This window comes from Lepidochelys olivacea (genome assembly GCF_965140295.1).
Source record: "Lepidochelys olivacea isolate rLepOli2 genome assembly, chromosome: 1".
Lineage (NCBI taxonomy): Eukaryota > Metazoa > Chordata > Testudines > Cheloniidae > Lepidochelys > Lepidochelys olivacea.
Window position 1 is genome coordinate 46,688,809 of NC_140411.1, and position 18,241 is coordinate 46,707,049.

An 18,241-nucleotide genomic window follows, 5' to 3' on the forward strand; every position below is an offset into this window, starting at 1 on the left:
ATTGAAGTACCACTTTATTTTTGAACCTTGGACTATGCAATGTTAAATAGGGGGAGATTTTCAAAGGCCCAAATGACAGTGCCGTTGAAAATCTTCTTCTACCTGTACAATTTTAATGTTAGTATGAGCTATAAAGCAGAGGGAACGCATGGGGGGGTGGGAGGGGGGAGGACATACAGGGTCATATGCCCCCAGAGATTTCTAACTTGCATTTACAACAGTTTCTAGATCAGAGATTTTCAAACTGTGAGGCATTCCCCCCTGGCATTAAAACCTCTGTTAATCTGGCACTAGCCCCATCGGTATGATGAGGGCAAAGCAAAGAGGAACCAACTAGGCATCTACCAGCACTGGGGGGCTTGCAGGGTGGAGCCATTGTAATCCAGGGGGCTCAGCATGAGCAGCTGAGTGTTGGGGCTCTCCATGGAGCTGGGCAGCACACTGGGGGTAGGCAGGGCCGTTGGAGCAGGCAGGGCAGGGCTGTTGCTGGTGCCTGGCAGCAGGGAGCTGGGCTGGGAGGGAACCAGCATATCCATCCCCACCTTCCCTGAACCAGCCGTGGGTGCTGGGCTCCGCAGCAACTTCAGCTGCCATGGAGCCCGTCCAGAGGTGGCTCAGCAGGGGAAGGTACCCTCTGCAGGAGGAATGATGCCGCACGTGGCTGCTGCTTTGGGCACAAAGCCTAGGGGACAGAGCAGCCCTGTGTTCCTTGGGGCCAGGGCCTGGGCCAAGTGGGGCAGCAGCGTGCTTAAGAGGGCTCTAAGCCCCTGTCCGGGGGGCTGCTGCAATGACTAGGAGTTCAGGGCAGGAACAGGCTGGAAATTACTTCCCCCCACTTCAGCACTTATCTGAGGGGCAGAGAGGCTCCCCCATGCCAGTGCTGCATGGGGCTCCAGGTGGCTTGGCACATGTAGGGCTTGGCTCCTCCTGGGCAGTGCCTCTTTGCTTAGAAACTATAGGAGTCAAGAAGAAGATTGCTGCTTTTTTGTGAGTCAAACATACATTGTTCGTGATTTCTCTAATGATCACCTTGCTGTGCATGGCATCTACTGCAGCTGGTAGGAGAGGCGAGGCATGGAGCAGTCACATGCCCCTTCAGAACCTTTAAATTATGCCCCTCACACTGTCAACAGTTACAAGTTGTCTCTGCGATAAAGTTAATGCTCAGCTCACTGAGCTGGGACCAGACCTTTATGCTTGAAAGCAAGACATTTCAATGTGCAAGAAGTTATATTCCATCATTCTAAACTTGATTATATTCCATCATTTTTCAACTTCCAGTTAAACTATCCCTCCACCAAATAAACAAAATCATGAAACTAACATGACATTTTTAGCCATCACATTGATCTCTCTGCTTGTGTGTTATATTCCTCCCCCACAGTGTCTGTGTTATCTATTTAGATAGTAAGCTTGCCAGGGCAGGGATTGTCTATGTTTTGTACAGAGCCTAAGACAATGGGGCCCTGATTTTAGGTGGTCCCTAGGCACTACTGTAAATAACATGATTAATGATAACACTGCCCCACCCTCCCAGTCTTTTATCACATCATTCTCTGTCCAGTCCACCAATGACATCAGCCTCAATAGCCTATTTGTCCACTTCTTCCAACAATGATCTCCACGTTTTTCCATGTGGCCCCCCTAGCATGGATCTCCCTTCTGAAACTGGTAGACAAGGTTGCTATCCTCACTTCATTCTAAGGTTATAATTTATCTGTATCACAGTAGTGCCTAGATGCCCCAGCAGAGGTCGGGGCCCCATTGTCCTAGGCACTGTACAAACAGAATGATAGTCCCTGCCCGGAAGAGCTTACAATCTAAGCAGACAAGATGGACAAAGGGCGAGGAATGGGGGTGTAGCCCACAGGCAGCGTTAACAGTATGATGGTCTGCAAATGTCATGTTAGGTCCGCGATTTTATTGTTCCTTTTTTCGGAAAAAAATACGGGTGGGCTTTTGTTGGGGGGAACTAAACAGAGACCTGAAAGAAGGGAGAGGGGACATGGGAAGGGGGAGGGGGAATGGCAGGAGGACAGTGAAGCTCCCATGCTGTAATCAGTGTTTGAAGGTCCCTGCTACAACTGCTTGTCTGCTCCTGCCACCTTGTATTTCTGGCTGGCTCCTCCCAGGAGGGTCTTTCTTCCCCAGCTCATGCAGCCTCACCTCTCCCCCAGCCACATGGAGAAATGGGAACTTCTAATACCGCTTTAAAACTCCTGCTACACCTTCAAGAAACAAGTTGACTAGTTCATCACTTATTTATTTTATTAATTTTATTGAAAATATTATGTTACTGAGTAACCACATTACCTTATTGTTATTGGCCCAGCTTTCCTGCCTCATTCCCTCTGTATAGTTTTGTTACTCCCCACATCATGTCTAATTTCAGACAGGTTTCTATCCTCGGGGCCGGGATTGTGGGTAAGGCTGTGAGTCTGTCATGGAAGTCTCGGATTCCGTGACTTTCTGTGACCTCTGTGACTTATGCAGCTAGGGGGTATGGCTGACCCCAGAGATGCCCAAGTAGCTCGGGTGGCCTTGGGGCCAGCCGCATCAGTAGGGTTGCCAACTTGCTAATCGCACAAAACCAAACACCTTAGCCCCGCCCCTTCCCTGTGGCCCTGCCCCCACCCACTACATTCCCCCACCCTCACTCTCTTTCACTGGGCTGGGGCAGGGGGGTTGCGGTGCAGGAGGGGGGCTCCAGGCTGGGGGTTGGGAGTGAAGGACTCAGAGCGCGGGAGGGGGCTGCAGGTTGAGACGGGGTTGGGGTTTAGGAGGCGGTACCAGCTCTGGGGTGGAGTCAGGGATGAACAGTTTGGGGTGCAAGAGGGGGCTCCAGGATGGGGGTGGGGTCAATGGATTCGGAGTGTGGGAGAGGGCTGCAGGTTGAGGCGAGGGGAAGTGGGGAGGGCTCCAGCTGAGGTGCAGGCTCTGGGGTGGGGCTGGGGATGAGAGGTTTGGGGTGGAGAAGGGGGCTCAGGACTGAGGCAGGGGCTCGGGCTTATCTCAGGTGGCTCCCTGTCAGTGGTGCAGCGGGGCTAAGGGAGGTTCCCTGCCTGTTCTGGCTCCGCACTGCACCCTGGAAGCGGCCAGCAGCAGGTCCGGCTCCTAGGCGGGGGGTGGCCAGGAGGCTCCACACGTTGCTCTCGCCTATAGGCGCCACCCCCCAGCTCCCATTTGTCATGGTTCCCAGCCAATGGGAGTGTAGAGCCCCGTGCCCCCCACCACCACCAAGGAGCCAGACCTGCTGGACGCTTCTGGGGTACAGCGCGGTGCCAGGACAGGTAGGGACTAGCCTGCCTTAGCCCCATTGCCCCTTTTAACGGCCCGGGCAGAGGTGCTGACTGGAGCCGCCAGAGTCCCTTTTCAACCAAGCATTCTGGTCAAAAACCGGACACCTGGCAACCCTACGCACGGGCTGCTGCTGCTGGGGCACCCTGTGCTGCTCCTCCCCCCACAGCTGCAGTAGTGGTGGTCCCAGGCTGCCTCTCTCCCGCAAGCTGCAGTAGCGGTGCCTCCCCCCCCCAGGCTACAATAAAGGTGCCCAGTCCGTCCTCCTCCCCAAGCACCAGCAGTGACCTGGAGCCTCGCCCCCTCCAGAGCAGCAGTGGTACCCCCAGAACCCCCCAGAGCACCTAAGATTAAGTCAGGGGTATTTATAGTAGAAGTCATGGATAGGTCAGTGGTTGTGAATTTTTGTTCACTGCCTGTGACCTGTCCATGACTTTTACTAAAAATACCCGTGACTAAATCTTAACCTTAATCATGGGGCAGGTTTGCCAGACTTGGTAAGGAGCTTTTGGGGCAGGTCCAGGAGCAGACACAAAGGTGGCTTTTAGCCACCTTTATTTTCCACCGATCTCGAGGCCTCTGGTTCTAGCACATACCCCAGTGAAAGTTGGAGCAGGTTGGAGCCCCCTGGCTGCTGAGGCTCACTCTGATGCTGGGGTGCCCCATCCCTGCGTGACTGCGAGGGGTGTGTGGTAGGAGCTGTGGTGGTGACTGTATGCCACCTGAGAAGTCCTTAGACTGAAGCAGGTGTTCTCAAACTGGGGTTCGGGACCCCTCAGGGGGTCGGGAGTTTATTACATGGGGGGGTCGTAAGCTGTCAGCCTCCACCCCAAGCCCCGCTGTGCCTCCAGCATTTATAATGGTGTTAAATATATTAAAAAGTGTTTTAAATTTATAAGGAGGGGGGAGGGTTGCACTCTGAGGCTTGCTATGCGAAAGGGGTCACTAGTACAAAAGTTTGAGAATCACTGGACTAAAGGGATCCTTAAGTGGCTGGGCCTGCTGACCTTAGGGCTGCTTTACACTGCTGAAGTGGTACAAAGCAGCCAAGTGCTTTGAAAGGTGCGCACCTGTGGCTCTTATCTGTAGTAGTAGTTGCTTAGCTCACTATTAAATACTGATAAGTAAAATAAGTGATAATCATTCTTACACGTTACTCAACAGAAGCCCAGCGTGTCCATTTGACAATAGATACTGCCGAAGAAACTGTGCCTCTGCAGCTTTTCATGGTTAGTTCTACTTGTGACTTAATGCAGGCAACTGGTTTTCCCTGAACTTCTGTGTGCTGTAGATTGGTCTTGGGACAGTACCTGCCATATTTGTTCCATATCTCAAACTATGCACAGCTCTGACCCTGCCTGCCTTATGAGCGGGGGCTGGAAGAGCATGGTTTGTGTAGTCGAACAAAAAGAACGCTGAGAGGTGATAAGATTGTTCTCTATAAAGTCACTATAAAGGGTTAAATAGCAGGGAGAGTGAAGCTAGAGCACAATGCTGGCCCAGGAACAAATGGAGGTAAACCAGGAAGAAATTCAGACTGGAAATTAGAAGAAGGTTTCTAACCCTCAGAGGGCTGAGGGTCTGGGACAGCCTGCCAATAGGAGTTGTAGGGGCAAACAACTTAGTGAGTTTTAAAAGAAAGCTGGACAAATTGATAAGTGCAGTTGTATAACAGGGTTTCTTGTGATGGCAGGGAGCAGGGCTCAGCAACCCTGGGGCTCACTTCCAGTTTACGTCTTATATGCCTAAACGTTCATGCTTCAGGGTTTCGGCCGACCACCTACAGGATGAGGAAGAGATGTATTCTGTTTGTTTTTATTGTGGCAGCGAACAGTCTCTCTCTAAGGTGCTTGACTGGCTGGTTCTTGGTCACATGCTGAAGGTCTAACTGGTTACCATATGTGAGGCGTAGGAGGACTTTTCCCCCAGGTCAGAGTTCAGGTCAGATGTGTCTTTCCTATTTTGTCCATCTCCTTGGTTGCAAAGCAGCATGCATGCTGCTAGCACTTGATGAAATAGTCATGATGATAGTGTATTTGTGAACCTAAGCCCCTTTATGTCAACTAGCAAAGGGCACACTCAACACATTGTTGTCAGACTATTTAGCCAAACAGTGTATTTTAAGGTATCATATAAAAACTGATGACATGCTGGTCATGAATATTTTTGCATGATATATGTACTGGTTGTGTATAAAGAGTTATGTATGCAGGCAGGAAATATGATCTTAAAATATGTTTTTGAGGCAAGCCTGCCTTAGACAAAGGAATGTGGATTTACCTGTCTGGGTCAAGCTTTGTAAGCCATAGACAGTGAAAGTATATTTACAAATAAAGTAAACAAAGCTGGGAGGAAACAGCTGGTTGAGCACAATAGGAAATGCACTGGAGTAGAGTTAAAGAAACCCCTACAACAACCCAGTTCCTGTTTCTCTGCCCCTTCCTTCCCAGAGCCCAGCCGGGGGCCAGACACTCAAACCCCCTCCCCCACAGAGTCCAGCTGCAGCCCCACCTCCACCCCCTCGGCCCCCGAGTCCAGACGCTCACATCTTCTGCCCCCCGAGAGGCCAGCTGCGGAACCTACCCTGGCTCAGACATTCACACCCTCTACCCCTCAGAGCCCAGGGATCCAGAGGGAGAAACAGCCTGATGCTTAGTCCCAGGCTTGTATGGAGTATCCTGTGCGCTGCCGCCTCCTTTCTTCAGGGCATGCTGGGAACTGCAGCTGCTGGGAACCCTCCAGTTCCCTCCCTCACCTCGGGGCCTTGTCTTCTATTTGCGAGCTGGGCTCTGCCAGGTCCAGCAGCCTCTAGTGGCGGCCATCATCTCTGCAGCCCATTTCTGTGGGGGGAAAAGGGAAATTCTGCACGCACAACATTAATTTCTGCAAAATTCTGCATAGCACAGTGGTGCAGAATTCCCCTAGGAGTAATACCTTGAACACCTAGTTAAGGAATAACCGAAGTTTTTCCAAGCAACCATTAAACCTGGAATTGGACAAGAGATAGGTAGAACTCAAACCCATACTGTACTGGAAATATCTGTGTATGCAACTTTTTCTGTTTTCCAAACAATGTTCTCTAAGAATGATAAGGCAAAATTTTCACATCTGAGTGTCTACCGTTATGCTCCTAAATCCATATTTAGTTACCTAAATAGACGTGTCCTCATTTTCAGAAGAGCTGAGCACCTGCAGTTCCCAATAGCTCTCTGTGCCTCAGGCTTCCCATTTGCAGAATGGGGATAAAGATGCTATACTTTGTTGAGAGCTATGAATAAATGATAAAGTACTCTTACAACATTCATCTCAGTGTTTGTATATGGCTCTGTCATACAACTCATTTGAAAAACTCCCTTGCACCAAAGGGATAGAAAAGAATAGAACTTTACATATCTTTTAGAACACACAGTTTTAGTACACACAGACATCCAAATGATGCAAAAATTCTCAGTGCATACATTTACTGATTCCTAGAGACTACAATTCATTAACTTTCGATCCCTAGGCTTTGAAAGGTACTTCGTACACACATTTCCATTTCTTTTTTCTAACAAGAAAAGGCAGTTACATTTTTAAAAACTAGCAAGTGATAAACAATAACTTCTAACTGAGCCCTCGCACATAATGCAAGAATCCAGTTGAAGCAGGCTAAAGTTTTGTTTTGGAAAATCTGTCTTTTCTATGAAGAAAAAAAAAATCTTTTGAAGATGCATGCCTTGCTATTACATCGCTTCTACTGATTTACTGAATCCCAGCAAAGGACTGCTTATACTCAGTGAAAAGCAAAGCTGACTGAATATATTAGAATGTTAACCATAAAACAAGCCTGTGAGTCCCCAGGGTGAAATACAATTAAAGTTAAAACTTCCCAGTGTAGCAGGTTTTTTAAAATGTCTAGTTTTACATCTTGACTGTATGGAGAGGACTTTCCACTGTACATCTAAGACATTGTTCTGCAGCTGCAAGTTGCTGGGTTGCAAGTTGCTGGATTCAGCTGCAAAGATTTTAAAAGCTGCTTTGTTGGCAGCCTAGGACACATCCGTGACCTTATTAAAGGAGAAGTGAAAGCTCTTTTTTTTTCTTTTTTCTTTTGCAACAGTAAATCTACTAATTTTACAGTCAGTTGAACAGCAATGGATTAATTTGTTTAAAGTCTGCATTCACAAAGAAAACGTGAACTTCACTGCCTTGAATACCCTAAACTACAGTGTGATATTTGAAGGGTAGAAACTATTACAACTTGCCCTAGAATGATCCAGGCAGTTCACTGTCACCTGCTTCTCAGCACAGGTGCTGACCTCTCAGTCTATTCTGTGCCTCCTGACAGACTAGCAACTAGGCTGAGCCTTTGTGTGCAACAGAGAACTCTTTTCCAATGACTGGGCCAGTTTTCTTCAGCAGCCACAGGAAGCAGAATAAAGAAGAGGTTAAGGGCCACAATGTGGGTCAGTATGGGTTAAATTTAGTTAACATCAGAGGTTATAGCTTTTAACAATAGCTTGAAGGAAACTTATTTGAAGATGCAATTTGTTTCTTCTTTGTCAACCATTATTTTTTTTAACTCTATTGACAGTGACAGCTTAACAAAGTTTTTATATGCCAGGGTTTTTCATCCTTTAGAGAATAAAGAACTGTGATGCTAAAAAGAGATGCAGGTGGAAGACTTGATAAAGCTTCCATGATTTTCCAATTGAGGGTTGAAAGTAGGCTCCCTGCTTGGCTAAGTCAAAAATAATTTGTAGATGTTGAAAAAAAAAACAACCACATTAGGAATGGAGGAGCTTTTTGCACGCAAGTTGCCAGTGGCAGAGTGTTTTATCAGCAATATTATAACTGAATAGCATTTGTGTGTGTTTTATTCCAAGATAATCTAGTGGGGGTTTTTCTATCTACTACTAAACATGATCAGAGCGAAATCCTCTTCACAAAATTCCTGATTCATCTTTCCTTAATATTTACTGGTTTATAACGTATGAAGCTTGTTTCCCCCTGCCCCCCCCTTCAGTAAAGAAAGAAATGTGTTTGACTGACAGACTATGTACTACAGAATGGTCTACATGAATATTCACGTCACTAGTTCTCATTCAGCTTATTAAAATGCAAAGGTTAAAAATGCTCTCTAAACTCTTTTTCCAGAGGATACAAGTAAAATGCATAACAAACATTCAGGTGGACCTTTTATATTACTGTGTACATACTGGAATTATAAGGCTTGTGCCAATCAATCTCTTCTTTATAGTATATATTCTAGTGCAAAATAAGAACTGTTTGTATTGTGCTGGATAAGTCACTTAATTGTTGCTCTGAATCCCTGAACTTGAAATCCTAAAATTTTATTTAATTAAATCTGCTGAGAATTAATCTTTAGTATAAATATATACGTTTTATTAGCCTTTATCTTAAAAAAAAGATTTATTTGGATATTATGATGCATGCCACTGTGATCTTTGCATTAGAAACACATAGGCCCAAACTTTGTGTTGTTTATTGGTGTGAACATCATTAAATTCATTGGTGTGAACTTTAAATTGAGAACTTTTGCCCCTGTATAGCTAGATTATAGCTTTTGTGGTGTATGATAACAATTTGACAGTGCTGTTCACTGAGATAAGCTTTTCTCTGTGAAATAGGTTAGTGTATATTTTCTGGCCACTAAGAGCCAAATTCTTCTCTTAGTCACACTAGCTCAAATCTGGAATAACTCCATTTAAAATCACTGGAGTTACTTATATTTGTACTGGCATGACTGAAAGCAGAATTTGGCCCTAAAGTTGGGTAATGCCCATTATTTTTCGTGATTTTACAAGGCCAAATTCTGCCCACACATAAGGGACATCTGGGAGTTTCCAAGGAATCAATGCCAGAGAGACACTTAAGGCAGTTCTTTTATTTCCGGTTTGGGTGAATTGTGCCACCAGATGGATGTGTGTATGTGAAGGCAGCACTGAGACTGACAATGGGAGGATGTAGTGGTAGTAACCATGTAGGGCCTTCTCTGTGAATAGATCTAAGGGAAAGGGGCACAAGCTGGTCCAAGTTCTCAGGACACTGTATCTCCCCACCGTGGGCCGCACATCGACAGGGCAGCCAGTGCACTGTGCAGGTGGACACACCCCACATCTAATCTCCTTGTGACAAACAAGGAACATAAGAGACAAAACGCCATTTAAAAAACAACCACAAAAAACTCCCCTTATTATTCTGTTCACAAAGTTTAGTCAAAACTGAGCTGTGAGGGGAATAGAAACGTCTTTTAAAATATTTAATGCTCCCATTTTTCTTCTGAGCAGCCTTAGTCCGTTCATTTCAAAGGCTTCACGCAGACAGCAGGCATCAGCCAGCCCACGCAAAGTGGGTGCTTGGGTAGGAGAATTGCAAAGCAAAGCTAATGGCAATACTACTGTTAACACGCTGTGTTGAGGGTGTTTGTTTATTCCAGATCATTGATCTATTTTTAATGGTGGCACTAGTGCTGTTTCGTTTATGGCTTTAATTTTAGAGTAGTCTAATGCTCTAGTTGGTTGGGCCTTGGGCTGGGGGTCAGGACACTGGGTTCTGTTTCCAGCTCTGCTGCTGCCCTGCTGTGTGACCTCGACACTTCACCTTTCTGTTTCCTCTCCTCTATGAGGAAATCTGAACAGCCAATCAGGATTCCCCACTGAGCTGAGAGCTGCACTGACAGCCTTAACAAAATAAAAGTCCTTCAGAAGACTGAGGATTCCTGGCTGCTGATTAATTAGTTAATGTTTGTATAGCCCTTTGAATAGGAACAGCATTAGGTAAGTGTTAATTAGGATATCTATATAGTTAGAAAACAATTTATAATGCTGTAAATACTTCAAATAATGCTAATGGAGTTTTATTCAAAATCTCAGTAGGGATCTTCAGAACTTTATTGGCTTACATTTTTTTGTGAACTTCATTTATCATAAACCTAAAATTGTTTTGTGTGTCTGCCTCTGTCTGTCTCCAGATGGCAGATGGAGGTCAAGTGCACTGGGATACTGGTCAGATCCTGAGCTGCAGTAAATCACCATACCTCCATGGAAAGCTACGCTGACCTCTACCAGTTGAGGATTTGGCCCACTGTTAATATTACATGCAAGAGAGTTATGATCTTGGCAGAATTTTATCACTTTGATTCTCCTCTAAGATCTCCCTTCTATGGGGATGTTCTTCCACTAGATCTAATATTTACACTAATAAAAATTAATGATTATACACTCAAACACCATCTGTTTTGAGAACAAAAGTGTTCATGCCAATCGATTGCTCTTGTTTGTGGCTCCAGTGTTTCCATCCACAATGAAAACAGAGTGCTTCCAGTATGTCAAAATTGTACCTATGGAGAATTTTGTCTGCTTTCATTCAGATTTCAGACCTCAGTCATGGTCAATTCCTACAGCTCTTTGCTTCCAGAGAGTTCTCTCTTTACACCAGGCTTGCTCTCAGAGAGCCCCGAAGGCAACCTGTCTGCAGCTGGGCCAACTTCCAGAACCCCACTTAAGTTCTCTCTCATCAAGATTTTGCTCATATATGGCTTCCCACAGCAGCAGCTTGCTTCCACCTTTGCCCTGCTTAGCTCCACTATTAAATCCCCACCCCACCCACTGTCTCTGCTGCAGGGTCACTGGGTGGCATATCTTCACTGCTCCACAGGAGATCCCATAACCCTGACTTTTCCCTCCTAACAAACTTTTCATCCCCTGAAGGAAGGACAGACTGCCAGAGTCCATTGGCTTATAACATGCCCAGAGTTAGGGACTATGGTCTCAGCTCTGTAACAGGATCCTTATGCATCCAGGGGCTCCCACCAAAATCAGCTGGACTCCACGTGATCCTAAGGTTCTGTCCTTGTAGATCTTGTTGCAGGATGAGGGTCTTAAAAGGAGAGCTCCTCAGAAGAGCCTAGTGGCAAAAGCCAGCCCACTGTGTAACTTGCTTCCATTTTCAGATGGGTTAGACCAGGGGTGGGCAAACTATGGCCTGCGGGCCACATCTGGCCTGCCAGCTGATTCCGGCCCTTGAGCTCCCACTAGGGAGAGTGGTCTGGGGCTTGCCCTGCTCCTGCACTCCAGCTGGGGAGCAGGATCGGGGGCCACTCCACGCACACTGCAGCTCCGCTGAGCTTCTGCATAGGAGCCGGGAAGGGGGTGGGGGGAGGGACTGGACATGCCACTGCTTCCAGGAACTGCTTGAGGTAAGTGCTACCTGGAGCCTGCACCCCTGAGCCCCTCCTGTGCCACAACCCACAGCCCTAACCCTGATTCCCCTTCCACCCTCCAAACCCCTCGATCCCAGCCCAGAACATTCTGAACCCCAAAACCCTCATCCCCAGATCCACCCCAGAGCCTGCACTCCCAGCTGGAGTCCTCACCCCTGCCCCCCCCCCCCGGTGCCCCAGCCCCCAGCCCTGATCACCATCCCGCCCTCCGAACCCCTCGGTCCCAGCCTGGAGCACCCTCCTACACCCCAAATACCTCATCCCCAGCCCCACCCCAGAGCCTACACCACCAGTCGGAGCCCTCACCCCCCCCCCTGCACCCCACCCCCAGCCCCAGTCCAGAGTCCCCTCCCACACCCTGAATTCCTCATTTCTGGCCCCACCCTGGAGCCCACACCCCCCAGCAGAGCTCTCATCCCCTCCTGCACCCCAACCCCAATTTCATGAGCATTCATGGCCTGCCATACAATTTCCATACCCAGAAGTGGCCCTTGGGCCAAAAGGTTTGCCCACCCCTGAGTTAGACGGACAACCAAAAGTAACATTATTCTGTTCTACTCTACAGGTTTCTGTATTGTGCTCATTACCCTAGTATCTGAGCGCCTTCCACTAGTGCATTCACTGTTGGTTATCCCTTACTAAATTGCTTTTTTCTTGCAGCTGTTATTAACTATTACTTATGTCAGGCATCTCAAAAGCTAGTACATACATGATCATCCAATCTGAACTATAATGGGGCAGTTCCTCTGCATTGTGTCTGAGCAGGAAGTTCAAGGGTTAATTAGTTCATGATTGTAAAGCCCTTTAAAAGTATATAACGCTCTTTAAATTCTAAGTATTATCTTATTTATTTACTTGGATTTATGTAGCACCAACCATAGCACAATATCTAGGCATATTTATCAATAACATTAAAATGACAGAGTTGAGGATCTCTTACCGTCAATACCCTGCCACCAGCCCCCTTCCGTGTAAACCTGGGTAATGGAACCACAAGCAATGTGTTAGATCTCATGTTTTGATGTAAAGCATAGAGGGGAGTAGCCTCTTAGTTACCAGGGATTCAGAAACCAGATCAACACCAACCCCTTGAATTGCACTCAGAAATTAACTCACGTTTTCAGCTGGCATCAACTTATCCAATACATCACAACTATAGATGGGGCAAATAAGATTTAGCAGGATCTAGTCATACCATAGAAATTACTACATTAATTTTATTAAGGTTTGAAGAATCACAAGAGAACGGAGCCTTTCTGTAAAATGTGCTCATTAAGTACTATTAGTACTTATATAGAGTAATACTGATCATAGGAGTAGCTCAAAGTACTTTACAAACGTTAATATAATTAGCACTCATTATAGCACTTTTAGCTAGTCAAAGGACCATACAGACTTATCTGAATAATCCTCAACAAACCTCTGTAAGGTAAATAAGTATTATCCTTGTTTTCCATTTGGGGAAACTGAGGTGAAGTGCTTTGCCCAGGGCCATACATGAAGAAAACGCCACAGCTGGGATTAGAAATCAGGACTTTTTAACTTTCAAACCCATAAGTCATTCCTCCAGACCAAGCTGCACCCCAGTTTAGCCTCACTCCGCCACTGAAAACGATGATATCCATTATAGCTATTTTATGGATGTGTAAAATGAGGCATGGAGAGGTGCAATGTCTTGTCTAAAACCACTGAGCAAGGAAAAAGCAGAGCTAGGACTAGAAACCAGGACAATTGACTCCTAGTACCACATTCTAACTATTAAACCCAACTACGTCTGTGGAATTTGAGGGCCCTGGGTCAGTGACATGTTATCACTGTACATTTGCTTTTGTTTAGACACTTGCATATTGTGCTAATGCACAACATCTTGTATCCATTACCTTGTGGTATAATTAATTGCCACTCTTAAGGTTATATAGATTTGCGTCTGATGAGGACAGAAAAGGTTCTTGAACAAGGGAAAGATAGTTATGTACCGTCTTTGTAATAAATATCTGCTAAATACATGTAGATTGTCACCAAATTCTACCTTTTTTAAAAGCATTAATAGAGCTGGTTGGAATATTTTTGCCAAAATGAAATTTCAGCAAAATGTGCTGTTTTGTCAAAGCTGAACCATTTTGGTTTCCTTTTGCTGGGAAGGTTTTAGGGTGTGAGCCTCTACCGGCTGGATCTCTGGCTGGACTACATCTCCCCTGATGCACCACACTCTTCCCACCTTGGCAAGTTACCCCGAGTACATGATCTGAGTTGAGCCCAGCCCATAAAGGAGAATGAGAACATGAGTCACTCAAAGTGCAACTCCCAGGAGGCATCCTGGTGGCATTTCCAAATCAAAATATATTGGGTTTTTGGTGTTTTTTTTAATATATAAACAAAAAGTCAACACTTTCCATGGAAAACAGGCACCTTTTGCAAAAAATGTTTGTTTAGTTGAAAACCCACTTTTCCATAGAAAACCAGTTTGGGCAGAAAATTTTAGACGAGCCCTAGTCAATAAGCATTCAGGAATCAGGTTTGCCAGAAGTGAAGGCACAGCACTTTTTATTAATTGAGTACTCAGTGCCAGTCTGCTCAGGCTTTTGGAAACATCTCGTTTACGCTGGTCACACACAAGGTATGTCTATACTGCAATTAGACGCCCGCAGCTGGCCTGTGCCTGCTGACTTGGGCTATGGGGCTGTTTTATTGTGGTGTAGATGTTTGTGCTTGGGCTGGAGTCCGGGTTCTAGGACCCTCGGAGAGGGGAAGATCCCAGAGCTCAGGCTGCAGCCCGAAACTGAATGTCTACACTGCAATTACACAGCTCCTTAGCCTGAGTCAGCTGGCACGGTCCAGCCGCGGGTGTCTAGTTGTAGTGTAGACATACCCACATAGACTTAGGACAGTTGTCACTCCCATACCAACATTGCATAACTGCATTTGGATAATCACTCCCATACTAATAACTACTTGATACCTCTGCAGTCACAATGGTAGTTTTGTTGACTGGGTGAAAGAGAACTTACAGAGCCTGCTTTTCCTCTCTGCTTCGTTGCACGGTTCATATGGAAAGGGTCTATTAGCTGGGGCAGCCACACAGGGATGGGCACTTCAACAAAGGGTTATGGTCATGTTCATTATATGCAAATCTGCTAGAGCATTTATCCAACTATTCATTAACATAATATCAATTGGTACATCAGCATAGCTCTCATCAGATCCAACATGTTTCTCATGTAAAAAAACTATGCTGGAAAAAGCAGTTTGGCCATGTAAAGAAAGGACGAGTCATAATCTTCCCTGGTGTAACTGTATCAGAAACATCAAATCTGCACCAGGGATAAATATGAATATCTGCAAAAACAACCACTGTACCAGTGATCTATTCACTTAAATAGTCACATTAAACAAGTTAGTCCTAAATTCATCTTGTTTGACTTGATTATTTAAATAAACAACCTTCTTCTGGCTTGACTGATGTGTCTGAAGTTTTTCTTTTCTAGCTTTCAGATTTGTTTGTTTGTTTTCCCTACATGAGAAATGTTTTGGCTCCGATAGTATTTATTTCATTGGTTTTTCCCCCACTGTGATTTATAAAAAGGCAAGAATTGACCGACATGTGCATAGATGGGAAGTTAATAGAAATTTTAATAAAAGTACCAGCTGTAATATAAACAGATATTTTAGATCAATATGTTACAGTTTTATATTAGCATCTGCATTTGTGGAATTATTTTGGCCACAGGAAAGTTCCCTCATTGTTAGATTAATGCAACTGAACCCTTCTGAAATTTTTTTAAATGATAAAAATTGAATAAGAAGGCCATAAAGTTCAAACAAGCCTGTTCCCTAGTTCATGTCAAAAATCTACCTAGAAACAAAATGTCCATGACAATCATATTCCATGCTCTTTTGCTTCAAGAGGAAGCAATGTTGTAATATTTTTATTAAACGCAGAATATTTTTGGTTTACAAAGAATCATTTAGGCCGTGTCCTGCAAACACATACCTATAAGAGTAACTTTACTCATGAGAGTAGTCCAACTGATTTCAGAGTCACTAAAAACCTGAGTAAGTTACTCATTTGGGTTCCTATTCAGCAAAGAACTTACGAATGTACTTAATTTCATGATCTTAAATCAGTGGCACTTCTCCCATGTGCTTAACGTTAATGATCTCTGTTAGGGCTTGTTGAGATGGTGAGTTAGTGCATGGGAAGCTGGGGTGTGAATCTACATTGCAATTCGCTACCTAGACAAACCCTAAAATTTCACAGGATCAGGGCATTAGTTATTTATTTTCTGGTTACATGAGACATGCTGTGCAAAAATTAATAAGAACAAATCAAGTTTAATCCTGGGGAGGGGAAACTTTTTACAATGACCACCAACTACAATTTCACTTACAAAATGCATCATGGGCTCATTACTATCCAGAGAAGAGAGGGCTTCAGTTTTTAAGTCTTGCCTGAAAGATCCGTATAGTAAAGTACACAGAAATCAGTTTCTCTGCTTTGAGGATGAAGGGCTGAGTAACCCTGCCTGGTTTTGAACCAGTGGCTCCAAGAAGATTAAAATATGTCAAACCTACTAGTTGAACTACCAGCCATTCCATCCAGCTGAGCCTATCACTGCAGTACTTCGCTGTGAGCCTGCTCTCCTTTTCTTTGTAAATCTTCTTTGTACAAAATACTTTTGCCAAATCTCCCCCAATCCATTCCATTTCTCCACTCTTACATACTCCAAGACTCTCCAACTGGGCACCGTGGACTAGCGCAGAATTAGGGTAAAAAGGAGGATGCAGAGCTGCTCTCTGCTCCTTCAAACAACCAGAAGCACCTAATATTAATTATACTGCTATACCAGTAGCACTGTACAGTTCAAAGCACTGTGCACACAGTAACCAATTAAGCCTTACAGCACTGTTGTGAAAAATAACATTTAATTTAACATATTTAAAGTATTTAAAGTAACGTGAAAAATAATATTTATTTCCTTACAGATGGAGAAGCAGAGGAACAAAAAAAAAAAAAAAAAACAGGGCCCAATTCTGCAGCCTGGACTTGTGTTGAGTAGAAAGCCTGCATGTGAGCAGTCCCACTGAACAGCCTTTGTGACTTGTCTAGGGCCATAGAGCAAGGCCATGTCAGAACCCAGCTCTCCAGATTGCCAAGCCAAGCTCACATTGGCCCATTTAATCTGCATGTCAGTTTTCAGTCCTATGCTGCCCACACATTGCAGCCACATTGTCTGAGGCTGCAAACCCAGAGAGAGACGGCCAGGTCCTAATCTAGAAGCTCCTTCAGCTTGTGCAACAGATTGGTCACAGTAAGGGATTCTGGCAACTCCACATGCATGTGATGGCCACTGCTGTAGCACTGACTCCTCCTCATTGCCCCACCCAAATGTCCACCACATGGCTGACTCCACTGGATAGCTCACGCATATTCTGTGGTATTAATGGTCTGAGAACTGGTCCCCGAGTCTGTTCAGTGACCCATCTTTCCCATTCATCTTCCTTTTTATTCTCCCCCTTTGACAGGGGGAGAACTGGAGGTATGGAGAGGTGTGGCAGCTTGCATGAGTGGCCCTGTGGTCTAATGGATTAGATATGTACCTATGGAAGCAGGAGACTTGAGTTTTATTTTTAATGACTAAATGTGATAAAGAAATAGACTTATTAAAATAAGACATTTTTCTTTATACCTAAGCAAACCTTAAGCAAGAAGTGTATTGCTGGCTCTGCCACTGACTTGTTGTGGTGCCCTAGGCAAGTCACTTCACTTCTCTGTGTGATTGTTTTCCCTCCCACTCTATGTCTTGTCTGTTTAGACAGTGAGAGGGGGTTCACTCACCACTGTGACACCGCCTGCTCGCTGTCCCAGGGATTAGTTCTGCTAGCCAGTGCGCCCTCTTCTGGTGGTGTCTCACTGCCATCACTTCTGCTCCAGGACCCATATCACTCCCATGACCATGGTGTCCTCTTCCTGACACAGCTCTCCAGCCATGTCTTGCTCTATTCTCCTTGATTCCAGGGGAATTGCAGTCCACTGTCCAGCCACTTCCCTCAGTGACAACTGCAGCCAATTATCTGGCTACTTCCTTAGTGGTGGTGGTGGGGAACCAGGCCCACCCACTACTCTGGGTCCCAGCCCAGGGACCCTGTAGATGGCCACCACTTGCTGCATCCCCTCTGACTTCTCTGTAGATCTCCCTGGGCCACTTCCCCATGGCCGCAGCACTCTCTTTGCCCTTGCCTCAGGGCCTAAGCCTGCAAATCCCTGCAGCCAACCAGGAGCCATCTTTGGCTCCACCTGGTTGCTGCTAGCAGCACTGCTTTGTCCAGGGTGCTAGTTCCCTGCTGCCTGGCCAAGAGCCTGACCTTCCCTCATTGAGCTCCAGTCAGCTACTGAAGTTGCTCTGCCCTGTAACTCTTCTTATATGGCCCTGATGGGCTGCTCCTTGCAGCCCCTTTCCTATTGGCTGCTTTTCGTGCAGCCGCCCTAAGGTTCTATTAACCCCTAAGAGGCCAGTGTGGGGCAGGTGCCTTATCATAGACGGAAAGCTGTTTGGGGTCGGGGCTGTCTCTCACTAGGTGTACGGTACAGTGCCCAGAGCAAAGGGCCTCTCAGTCAGTCAGGGACTTTAGTCAGGTGAGCTGCTGGTTGGGACTTGTTGCTTGAGCGCTACCTGGGGACACATAGGCTTGGGTTCAAGGCCCGTAGAGCTCTCTCAACTG